We start from the raw sequence: 12,877 nt of genomic DNA on the forward strand, positions 1-12,877 counted from the left end.
GCCAAAAATAAATAAATAAATAAAATAAATTTTTAAAAAAACTAGAAAGTAAATAATGTTATATAAAATGTGTGGAATAAACCAAAGGAAATTCTGTAATCTTACAGGTATTTATTACTATATAGATGTCATATATGTGAAATAAATCAACAAAATCAAAAAAAAGAGGAGGAAATAAAGATTAAAAGCTGACATCAGTCACATAGCAAAAACACCCTGAGTGTTTGAGAAAAAAAAAAGTTGATAAATCCTCAAGAGGCCCAATCAGGGAAATAAAAGAGATTGTATCAGCTAGGATCCGCCTCTGACTGCATGAGATTGGGACGCAGCGGCTTAGACCCCGGAGTGAGATGCTTACTATTTTTCCCCAGGTCACCATTCAGAGATGGATGGTGGTGGTGGATGCATCCACAGGGGCGTACACCACGGACCTTCAGCCTCACAGTGGAGAAAAGGTTACTCCTCCTCCGGGTTCAGTTCTGGTTTCCAGGGAGGAACAGGCATCAGGAGGAAGGCAAGAAGTCCCCCACGGCCCCCCAGAACTTTGTCTCACGGCCACACGTGGCTGCAGGGAGGCTGGGAATGTACTGTCCTTGCTGGCAGGTGCTGACCCAAACTACTTGGGGTTCTGTCTGTCAGGAGAACCGGAATGGGTTTGGATCCCACAAGTAGTGGCTGTGTCAGAGTGAAAACACAAATACACCACATTAAGAAAGGAAGAAAGAGCAATTACCAAGACATGGGGAGATTTTACAAACCATGAGAGAACATTGTGACAGAAACTGGAAGATCTAGAGAAGATGGATGACTCTGTACCCAAACATAAATGATCAAAGCTGACCCCAGAAGAGGGGGAAAACAAGAATAGACCACTAACTGTAGAATAAAGTGTTGGAAGGGGCTCTAGACTCTAACAGCCGCGCAGCAAGTCCACCTAAGAACAGGTGCCTCCTCTGCTCCTCAAAGGAGCCCAGCCTGTGAAGGGGACGGAGGGACATGGAGCCGCTTACCAAGGTAAGATGCCCACGTCTAATGAGGAGAGGGCATGAAGCACTGCATTGATTTCACCCACACCCCTAAGCGGCACACTCTGTCGTTGGCCCGGTCCTTTCCACCTGCCCCGCCCCTGTTGTTACAGAATCCACATGGGAAGGACAGCCAGTCAACCCAAGAAGGCGGAGACCTCAATGAATGACCAAAGGGTGTTGGAAAATATGTGGGGCCGTGTGGGTCACAGGCTGGGGAGGTTAAATGCCCATGATGGGGCTTCCCTGGTGGCGCAGTGGTTAAGAATCCACCTGCCAATTCAGGGGACATGGGTTCGAGCCCTGGTCCGGGAAGATCCCACATGCCACGGAGCAACTAAGCCCGTGCGCTACAACTACTGAGCCTGCACTCCAGAGCCCACGAGCCACAACTACTGAGCCCACGTGCCACAACTGCTGAAGCCCGTGCGCCTAGAGCCCGTGCTCCGCAACAAGAGAAGCCACTGCAGTGAGAAGCCTGCTCACCGCAATGAAGAGTAGCCCCCGCTCGCCGCAACTAGAGAAAGCCCGTGCACAGCCAAAAATAAATAAATTTAAAAAACCCACCAGATCATCTTCAAAAATGCAAAGCAAGAAAAGAGACATTAAAAATATATATAAATAAGTAAATGCCTGTGACGCCAGGGCACACCCGCACAGAGTCACTGTGCAGCCCCCACACCGGCAGGACACAGTGACCCACCGTGGTCACCTTAGCCCATTCCTTTGGCCAGCCATTGGCCTGCACGCATGGGCTCAGGATGTAGTTGTGGCCGGTTGGGCAGGGGGTGTCTTCAGAGGGCCCCTGGGAGAGCCCCACAGGAGGAGTAGTTTGTAACTTTTAGTTAAGGAAATAATGCAGGGAAACTAAATACTAGGGGAAAGAAGACAAAATTATCTTTATATTCAGATGACATGATTGCATAATTTAAAATCCCAAGAAATTCAACCAAAAAGAAACCCTATTAGAACTAATTAGATAATTTGGTAAGGTAGCTAGTGTTAAGCTATGTTATGGACTGAATTTTCTCCACCTTCCAAATTCCTATGTTGAATCCCTAACCTCCAATGTGATAGGATTTGGAGGTGGGGCTTTTGGGCGGTGATGAGGGTTAGATGAGGTCATGAGGGTGGGGACCCTATGACGGGATTAGTGTCCTTGTAAGAGAAAAAGACACCAGGGAATTCCCTGGCAGTCCAGTGGTTAGGACTCCCTGCTTTCACTGCCGGGGGCCTGGGTTCGACCCCTCGTCAGGGAACTAAGATCCCACAAGCTGCGTGGCATGGCCAAAAAAAAAAACAGAGACACCAGAGTTTGCTTTCTCAGCCATGTGAGGACACAGTGAGAAGGTGTCCGTCTGCAAACCAGGAAGAGAGTCTTTACAAGGAGCTGAATCAGCTGGCACCTTGATCTTGGACTTAGCCTCCCGCACTGTGAGAGAATAAATTTCCCTCCACGGCAGTACACGGTAAGTGCCGAAGGGCTCTGACTTACACTTTTATACTGATCAATACTTTGCAACTATGAGCCACACAGGCTCTTGATGCGAACGTGAACACCCAGATTTTCGAGTTGGGAGGAAAGTTGGGCTCTGTTCTGAGCCTCTGCAAGTTCCAGAGGAGGGCCTGGCCATGTGGAGTGTCACCGGCTTGCCCAAGACCCAGTGGCCGGAGAGGAGCCAGGACCCTTGCAGCGTCCAGCACCTTCTCTGCACGCAGCCCCTTTCCTGGAAGGGACTGACCATGGGGAATGCCCCGGGTGAGCCAAAAATGCCATCAGGAGAGGAGGTGGGACAGAGAAACCTAGAGAAAGCAGCTGATTCTAGAAAATTCCCACCTGGCCTGGATTGGGCCATTTTGACGGCTGCCTCGTCCGCAGGAGGTGCTGAAGAATTTGGGTCTGGGGTCTTTTGGTTCAATGCTAAATGTTGAATGACTTGGTGAAAAGTGGTGGCACTTCCGTCGACCTTCTCTCTGGTCCCAAGTCTCAATTAGGGACGGTGCTGACACTGTTTATTTACATTCGCATTTTTTCAGAATGAGGGGCAGAGGAGTCAGGCTCTGGAAGCACAGGACTGGCAAAGAATTCCTTTACTCCTGTATTTGCTCACTGTTGTGGCATGCTAAGATTTTGGAGTTTTGGTGTGCGCCTGTACTTACAGGGTACGCAACATAAATTGAAGAATAAATAACCGTAAAGCCCGAAGGGAGCATGATATACTGCTGTGTGCAAGCCGCTTGTCTGTGACGAACGGCGTACCAGGCACCGCGGGACCACAGGAAGCCTTAATCAATGGAGGTAATAGCCACCAATGCATCAGCCGTGCTGGTGTCACTGAGGGACCGATGCTGGAGAAGAATCAACGGGACGTGAAAAAGGAATTGTTTGTAAATACAATCAACAATTTTGTGTTCGTGAGAAAGCCATTCATCATTTGGAAACCACGTTTAGTAAAAGATGCACCTGGTTTCTCAGTGAGACAGGGCCATCAATCCCACCCAAGTCATGGGGCCAGCTCAGGGCTGTCAAAGGCCCAGGGAACAGACACACATATTTATTCTTATTTGAAGGCAAGTTGAGAGTCATTTGGGAAAAAAAAAAAAAAAAAAAGAGCCACTGAGAGCATTGGCTGCAGAGGGCACCTAGAAAAGCCACTTGGGAGCAGAGAGAGCTCCTTAAAAGTGTCTTCTTCAGGGCGCCCAGCCCAGGGCCCTGGTGGGAGGGGCTCTGTGGGCCCTGAATACCCACCACACTCTGGACACTTCCCAAGCTACGTCTGTGCTCTCGCCCCTCCTGGACGCAGAGGTGCACGTGGGGAGGGAGGGAGAGGTCTCTCTCCAAGCAAGGACGGTGGCTTCTGGGGATGTGGCACTTTTCGGGGATGAGGTCCAAGGAAAGGGGGGGGTACAAATTATTGTCCTTGTAAGTTTGGCATCGTGGCCTGGCCCCATGGACATTTTTCTGGCCACTTTGGGGAACTAGTTTTATCCTTTGAACAGTGCGAGGTGAGGACGCCCAGGGCTCCCCGGAGCATGGTGTTTACTGGTCTGATCCCTGGCAGACAGCTGAAGGCACCTGCATGTTTTCCCCCACCGAGGCCTCCCCACGACCCTCTGCGGAAAATCCTGCTGCCGAAGGACCACCCTGGGCTCTGGAGGAGTGGAGGCCAGGTGAGGCCAGGTGGGGAGCGGGCCACAGGCAGGGCCACGTGTGGTGGAGCAGTCATGGGCAGACAGCTTGGCAGTTCATGGCAGTGCCAGGAAGGGGAGCAGCAGCTGCAGCAGCAGGGCTGGGCCAGATGCCCCCCAGAAACCTGGGGAGGGACAGGGTCCACGGGGCGCCTGTGAACGAGGCGTCAGCCCATGTTGCTGACGGTCAGCGGGATAAGGCCAGGGAAGGTGGCGGTGGGTGTCGGAGACCTCGCTGGGGGCCGTCTCAGTGGGGTGTGGGGAAGGCTGCCTTACGGGGATCAAAAGTGAGCCAGAGGACAGGAAGTAGACACATGTCTGGGGAGTTCTGCTTGGTGGGGGGGCAGAGAACTGGTGGGACGTGTGCTTGTGGGGTCAGGTGAGGGCTGAGGGGCTGGCCAGCCATTCACAGAGGTTCGAACAGTCCAACCACAGCGACAGGAGGGGGCAGAGGGATGGCGGACACAGGCAGGGCAGCCGTGGGGCTGGGAGGATGTGGCCACTCCCTGTGGGCTGTTTCTATGTGTCGGTGACATAGGAAGCAAGGCCCCCGCTGAGAGTGGGCCGAGGAGGGGTGCTGGAGGTCACAGGAGGCGAGGAGGAGGACAGCTAAGGACAGGGGGGTGGGGCTTCCTGGTGGGGCGGGGGCCCCAGCTGGCGTGTGGCTGCCCAGAAGGCAGAGGGCTCAGTTTAACCAGGGTTTAAGGGGGTGAGAGGTCGCGGGCAGCCGAGTGATGCTTTGCGTACTCAGCCTCACTGATGGGCTGTGACACCTAAGAGAAGGAAAACACCCGTCATTCCAAGGACTCATTCGTGACCTAATCCAGAAAGATTCAGATTCTGGATGGCGGTAACTCTGATGACTGAATACCTTGTTGTCAGACGGTTTTGGATGTAAGTTATAAAGTGTTTTTGACACCTGCCCAGTCAATCAACTGACAACAAGGCTCTTACCCCAAATCTGGGACCACCTAGACATAGCTACCCTCGAAAATATATATCATCGGAAAATATGCATCCTTTATTTACCAAGCAAAAAAGGGGCATAATTCAGTGGAACCAAAGCTTCCTTTTCCCTGAAAACCTGTTTCTATTTTCCACGTATGACTAATTTTTAATCTCAGTGACTGAGCGGTAATGCCATTGTCACTGATGCTGACAATGGGGTTTTTTAAGAAGCATATGATAGATGTTGCCTTCATGGTATACTTTTTTGGTTATCGTTCCGTGGCGTTCTGAATAAAATGAGTTCAGCCTCCGTGGGGCTCTAGCAAATCCAGGCGCAATTGTAGATTAGATGCCATCTTTATGCAAAGCTTCCGCAGCACACACTGGGCTGGCAGTGAGAGGCCGTCGACACGACAGAAGGCTTCCGTCTGGCCATTATTCACCAAAGCAGGAAAACAGCTATTTACCTAACGTCCATTTGTTAAGAAGGCAGGAAAATGGCATCTTTAATAACGTCAAACAAAGGCACCAGAACTTATAAAACAACCACCAAATTGTAAAGTAAGGAGCATGTTTGTAATAGCCTCCTCTGTTTTCACCAAAGGTATGTTTTTAGGCGGTTTTCCTGTGATGGGGTTTTAGGGTCAGAGGACAGCCCCACCCACGCAACCACGCAAACTGGAACCCTGGGTGTCATCCTCAACTCCTCTCGTCCCCACCTCCACCATCCTCTGCTGGCCGACCTCATTGCCGTCTCCCACGGGACCAGGCACTGAGTTTCCCACAGGCCTCTCTGCCCCAAGAGCTGTCCTGCCCACTGAGGCTCATTCATCCCTCTAAATGCAATGGGAGCACGTTATCTTTCCTAACCTGACAATCCCCGCCCCCCTCCGCCTGCACCATCACGTCCACGCCCCGCCGGCCCTTCCCCCATCCCAGCCCGCGCACGCAGGTGCATGTGCACGCTCACACACTTGGGCCAAGATCTCCCGCAGGGCCCTTGACCCTGGGCTGCCCCCTCGTCGCTCCGCACCCATCCTGCCAGTGCCCAGGAGTTCGCGCCCCAGACCCCCAGCTGCCGGGCCGCGCAGGAGCCCCGCCCCGCGCTTGCGCCTCCTGCCTTCCCGGCGGCCCCCGCGGCGCCGAGGAGCGGCACGTGGTGGTGGAGACGCTGCGCACGCGCGGACCTGATGGCAGGAGACGGCGCGTCGGTAGACGGTGTGCTCGCTGCGGAGCCCGAGGCCTTGAGGAGCCGCAGGTGGGAGTTACGGAGCGCGCGGCGGGTGGGGCTAGGAGGGGGACATTCTCCCCAGTCTCCCCTTCTCCGCACGACCCAGCGTGGCCTGCGGGGCCTCCTGTGCCTGACCAGCTCCCTAGGAGACGGGCGTGGACCGGCGCCGACACACGCAAATCCCTCGGTGCCCGGGCGGGCTCCAGTCTCCGCCGGGGTCCGCCCTGGAACCCAGATATCTGCCTTAGGGCCTGGGTTGTCCTCATCGTGGAGCCGCCCGCTCCATTTCCTGAGTTCTGATCTGCCTTCTTTGTCTTTACCACCTACTGGCGTTCATCTTGTTAACGCCACGAGCTTACAGCTTTCTTTTCCTTTTCCTTTTGGTCTGATGCATCTAAAGCCATAAGTACTCAGCTGGAATTGGCAAACAGGCTATTTTCAGTGGAGTTGATGCTTGTCTTCAAGATAGTTAATTGGGACGTTTCAAAATATAAAGATGATGACACATAAAACGTGGGAAAATGCTCAGGACCTGTTAACTGAAACTGTTCCTGGAGACTGTTTCTGTAGTAATGGGGTCAATAATGACATGCACCTCCTGGTGCACCTGTTGTATAGAGACCTTGTGAACAGTGGGCCTTTGCTCTTCTCTTAGTCGTGGGTTGATGTGAGTTAGCTGTTGATGTGTTTTAGATGTAGACTCAGCCAGTGGGACCACCAGCCACAGGCATGACAGGCCATAGAATGTCCCTGCACATGGGCCCAGGTTCACCTCCTTTCCGACTGACCTGCTGCTTACCTGGGGTCCTCTGTGATGCATTTCAGCTCTGTTTTCTCACAGTTGGAGACACACAATTACAGGTAAAGAAGAGGCGATGGGAGATGGTCAAGTGTCTGATTTGAAGCCATTCTCAGTGAAGGATGAAGTTGCCCTCACAAGGTAACTGAATGTTTTTGGGAAGAAGTGGCCTTTGCTTAGTGGAGTGTGATTTTTATTAACGAGCTGGCTCACCTCTTGAAATGCCCTAGTCTAATTGACCCCATCCCTGCACTAGTGGAAAATGGGATGCGAAGAGTGTGTGCACACAGACATGGCCCAGGTGGTGTCGAGCAAGGAGTCTGGTGTCAGGCTGGGGAGGGAGAGGGCGGGGTGATCCTATCGCTTTTCTGTGCAGCTTGTATTTCTCCAAGCCAGAGACAGCGTTTCAATGTTGGCTTTACATTTCCTCCCTTGGGACTTGCATTAAAAATTTTTTTTTCATTAAAGGAAGAGGGAGAATACTGACCAGATGAACCTAGAAAACCTGAAGAAACAGAAAGTGAAGGAGCCAAACCAAAAAAATCAGGGAAGATGTGGGAAAGACCAGGTTTGAATCTTCCATTTACTGATAATGTTCTATTTTTAAACTTGACAGTCTTCACTAAGTTAAATTTTTCATTTTTTTTTTTATCCGTAAGCCTTTCCTAGTCTCTATGGCATTTTGATAGTTTTAAAAATGTACATTTTGTGTGTAAAGTACACTTATTTCTACTTTCAGAAGGCACGCTGCTTTCTGTGCTGTGCCTGGGCCTTGGAATCAGTTCTGGGAGGGGGGGTTTGGTTACGCATTACTCAGAACCCTTGGAGGCGGCTGCCACCGTCTTGCTGAGTTCTAAGGACCGGGAAGCTGCCGGCCGGGGGCGTCATGGTGTCCTGGACCTGACTTGCTCACTTCCTGAGGGTCATGTTTGCTCTTCCCAGGGGCCACTTCAGCACACATTGGTGGTGGTCTCTTTAGTGTTTTAACAGAAGTTCTAACCATTACCGCAACGTGGAAACGTTCTCAGTAAAACTCTCTGTCTTCTTGTGACTTGTAGCAGTGCCTGAAGGAAGAAAGTACATTCTCCATTTCAAAAGATACCAGGTAGGGTTTGTCCTGTGCCCCTTTGCTCTGTGCAGGAGGTGAGGTGGGGATGGTGAGGATGCAGCGGTGGGAGGGGCAGCGACATCACCTTCAGTCCTGACTCCGCCCTTGTCATTGGAATTGGGACCTGCACTCCCTGTTTTTATCCAGTCTTTGGTCTCACTTGAGCAGAAGTGACCAATCCAGTAGAACCACAGAACGATTGGTAACGGGAGCTGCTGGCTGCCACGCAGGAAATCAGTCTTTTGCGCATTCTGTGAAGGCCGAGATGTCAGGCCGCTGTCCTGAGGACTGGCCCCCTCACCTGCCGTCGGTCCTCTCTTTTGTGGTTTTTATATTATCAATAAATAAAGGATCTTGTCAGAAATAATAATAGGTAACAATAGGTAACCACATCTTTTTCAAAGAATAGAACCAAAAATAGTTTAAAAGGCATTAGGCATATGGTTGTCACTGACCTTTCTTTACCTCTCCTGTTTTCTACCACTTCCTTGTCTCAGAGGATAGTATAAATAGCTCTCTTTGTCCAGTAGAACAAAGAAAAAACCTGATGGAAAAAAAACCATGGTAGGTTTTGCTTTTGGAAACTTTGGTGCTGGAAACACGTGTGTGTTGATGACAGGATTTGCGTGTCAGTTCATGGTGAAAGGAGTCTGGGCTTTAGAATCAGGCAGTTGAAGCTCTCTTGTTCTAAATAGTATTTCCAGTTTTGAACGAAGCACCCGGCCTCAGAGTACAGGATTAGTTTAATTTGGTGTTTTCTCTGAGTCATGTCAAATCATGTTTATTAGTTTCCCGTAATCGGGTCAGGGGGAGTGGGGTGGGGGAGGGTGGGCCGCTCCCTTTTCTGGCTGCCATTTGCTCCCTGCCTGCTGGACCCGCGCTGTGGGCGGTGGGTGAACTCCTGAGCGGGCTCCTGGGTGTGCGGCTCACACACCATGGTTACGGTGAAGCGTCTCGAATGTTAAATGCTGCTGACATTTTACAGAACTGCTTGGCCAGACAGACAGAAACGTGTGCGGCCCCGGTCTAGCTTGTGGGCCACATCGTGCGGCCCCCATGCTGTGAACAGAGGCAGGATTTCTCCTGTGCCTGGTGTTCTGTCCCAACTGTTCTTTTTCTCTCATGGAAAGTGTCAGAAATTTTGGGAAACTTTCCTTTTGTGTTTGTTGTTGTTGTGATAACATTCATATAATGTAAAATTCATCATTTTAACCATTTCAGAGTGTACAGTTCCTTGGCACTAAGGACATTCACAATCTTGGGCAACTATCAGCATGATCTAATTCCAGAAGTTTTTCATCACCTCAAAGGGAAACCCCATACCCCTCATTTCCCTCTTCCCCCAGCCCCTGACAACCTCTCATCAGCCTTTTATTTCTACGAATTTTCCTATTCTGGGTATTTCGTACAAGTGGATCATACAATATTTGTCCTTTTGTGTCCGGCTTCTTTCACTTAACATATTTTCAAGATTCATCCACATTGTAGCACGTATCAGCACTTCATTTTTATTTATTTATTTATTTACTTATTTATTTATTTATTTTTGGCTGTGTTGGGTCTTTGTTGCTGCACACGGGCTTTCTCTAGTTGTGGCGAGTGGGGGCTGCTCTTTGTTGCAGTGCGCAGGCTTCTCACTGCGGTGGCTTCTCTTGTTGCAGAGCACGGGCTCTAGGTGCGCGGGCTTCAGTAGTTGCGGCACGCGGGCTCAGTAGCTGTGGCTCGTGGGCTCTGGAGCGCAGGCTCGGTAGTTGTGGCGCGCGGGCTTAGTTGCTCCACAGCATGTGGGATATTCCCGGACCAGGGCTTGACCCCATGTCCCCTGCATTGACAAGCGGATTCTTAACCACTGCGCCACCAGGGAAGCCCCAGCACTTCATTTTTATGGCTGAAAATATTTTACTGTTTGAGTATAGTGCTTTTTGCTTATCCGTTCATCTGTTGATGGACATTTTGGGTTGTTTCCACCTTTGGGCTCTTGTCAGTATTGCTGCTGTGAACATTCGCTCACAGTATTTGTGTGAACACCTAGGAGTGGAGTTGCTGGGTCTTGTGGTGGTGGTTTGCCTCGCTCTGGCACTGCCACACTGTTTCCGGGGTGGCTGCACAGTTTTACGCTCCCACCAGCAATGTGTGAGGAGCTTGCGTTCTCCGCATGCCTGCCAGCACTTGGTATTGTCCATCTTTTCGCTGTAGCCATCCTAGCGGGTGTGAAGTGAACGGTTTTGGGTGGTCAGTCGACTGGTGGCGGGCCTCCCTTGCCCTCCGTAACCCAGGGCCTGGCCCCGTGGTGGCCGAAGGGGCTGCCCCGCCGCTCCTGCTCGGGCCTGTTGTGTCTGATCTTCTCTCTGTTTAGTTTGGGTTTTGTTTCTGAATGTGTTTCTCACAATTACTACTTCTTAAAGGTTACTTTTGAAGGACTGTTTTTCTAAATTGATGATTTCCTGGCAGTCGTAGTTTTTTTGTTTTTCTTTGATTTTTAATTTTTTTGGCTGCGCAGCATGCGGGATCCTAGGTCCCCAAGCAGGGATGGAACCCGCGTCCCCTGCATTGGAAGTGTGGAGTCTTAACCATGGACCACCAGGGAAGTCCCATGGCAGTCATAATATTGACAGGGGCCGGGGGTGGGCAGAGGTGGACCTGGTGGGTGACAGGGCTGGCTCTGCCATCCGCTCTTTCTGCAGCCCCCGCAGGTCTCCTGTCGGCAGGAGGTGTGCCAGGGGTGCCTTTGCAGCTTCCAGCAGCTCATTAGTGTCAGACTGGAGTTGCTCATTCACCCCCTGCCCACAGATGTCCTATGAATATGCTCACGTTTACCAAGCATGCTGTGAAAAATAGAAGAGTCCCCTGAAAAGACTGGAGACTCTGTAGTCTGTAATGTAGGTTATTTATCTGTTTTTTGGTTTTCTGTTTTCAAAATGGTAGGCTTCCTAAGTGAGCAGCAGATTTCTGTATTTACGTGTGGTTCTGTGTTCTAGATCTGCACAGAGCACCAGGCCTGTGAAGACGCGTAACAGTGAAAAGCTTTCCAAGAAAAGAGGCCAGGTAACGTCTTCAGGTGTGATCCTCATGATCCACCTTCTAGGTACTCGTACTTGCGTGTTTATTCTTGCAAGTGTAAGAAGACAGTGAATGGGGATATCCCTGGCGGTCCAGTGGTTAAGACTCCACGCTTCCACTGCAGGGGGCATGAGTTCCATCCCTGGTACCGCGCGGCGTGGGCAAAAAAAAGACAATGAATGACCTTACTGTCTGACTTGTCTGACTTTCTTTCTTTTTCAAAAAAAATATTTATTTATTTATTTTTTATGGCTATGTCAGGTCTTATTTGTGGCACGCGGGATCTTCGTTGAGGCGTGTGGGATCTTTTGTTGCAGTGCACGGGCTTCTCTCTAGTTGTGGCATGTGGGATCCAGAGCACGTGGGCTCTGTAGTTTGCGGCACACGGGCTCTAGTTGAAGCGCACAAGCTCAGTAGTTGTGGCGCGTGGCATTAGTTGCCCCATGGCACGTGGGATCTTAGTTCCCCGACCAGGGATTGAACCCATGTCCTATGCATTGGAAGGCAGATTCTTTACCACTGGGCCACCAGGCAGATCCCCTGCCTGACTTTCTAATAGGAATGTATTGTGAAATGAGTCTGTGGAGCCTGGGTGGGGGAAGGGGCATTGGAATAGCCGCTCCTCCTGTGCCCGTTCCCAGTGGGGTTTGTGCCCGGGGGCAGTGCACTGCCCTGGGTTCCACTCCTGACAAGGGCCAGGAGAGCTGAGACACAGAAGCTATTTTCTGAAGCTCCTTTGGAGGCAGTAGAGGCGCATAGTCTGGATTTGTTGCCCCTCTGATGGCAGCCCCTGTGGGGAAGGGCAGGGCAGGATGTGGTGAGTAAAGCAGTCACTGGGGTCTGCGACCTGGGCGGGTGCTGCCTGTGGGGTGTGGCCCACTCATAGTGTGCTCTCTCTCCTGCACAAGGTTCCAAGGCTACAACAAGGCCCTGGGGACGAGAGGAAGATGGCCCTTGGTGCTCTCCAGGTGTCCTCTGAGGATGGGGCACTGCAGGCTGTGCCCAGCGGCCAGGACGGTGGGAAGGCTGTGTGGCCCAGCACCCTGGGAGAGGGAGACAAGGAGCGAGTGGACGCAAGCCAGGGAAAGGATGGGGTGAAAGTGAAAAGCAAACAGAAAAGAAAAAAGGAGAACAAATCGGAAGAGCAAAGGTGGGAAGGGCTTAAGGAGAAAGGTGCTGGGAGACAGACCAAGGCTTCGAAGAAGCCGAAGCCGGAGGAGAGCAGCGGGGACTGGAGGGGTGCGTGTGGCCGCAGCAGGAGGGCGGCTGTGGAGAGGGGGCGCGGGCCCAGCGGGGAGGCGGGGAATGGAGGCGGCAGGGACGCAGGGGAGGCGGGGAATGGAGGCGACAGGGACGCAGGGGAGGCGGGGAATGGAGGCGACAGGGACGCAGGAGCCCGGAGCCGCAGGGAAGACGCACAGGCGGAGGCGGGGGGAACGTCCGCGACGGGGCAGCTAGCCTACACCGAAAAGGTGGGAGAGTTGGTGGGGAGGAAGCAGCTACGAGGTGAGGTCGAG

The 12,877-nt window shown here is 51.8% G+C and overlaps 1 long non-coding RNA gene across 1 annotated transcript; it reads left to right on the forward strand.

The window, feature by feature from the left end:
• The first annotated feature begins 8,248 nt into the window (after positions 1 to 8,248).
• On the forward strand, positions 8,249 to 12,548 carry LOC118883258. The gene is made up of 3 exons (XR_005016977.1): positions 8,249 to 8,297; positions 11,279 to 11,345; positions 12,269 to 12,548. It is a non-coding gene; the product is annotated as an uncharacterized LOC118883258 (long non-coding RNA).
• Positions 12,549 to 12,877: the final 329 nt, after the last annotated feature.

Source organism: Balaenoptera musculus, chromosome 17 (assembly GCF_009873245.2).
Source record: "Balaenoptera musculus isolate JJ_BM4_2016_0621 chromosome 17, mBalMus1.pri.v3, whole genome shotgun sequence".
Classification (NCBI taxonomy): Eukaryota; Metazoa; Chordata; class Mammalia; order Artiodactyla; family Balaenopteridae; genus Balaenoptera; species Balaenoptera musculus.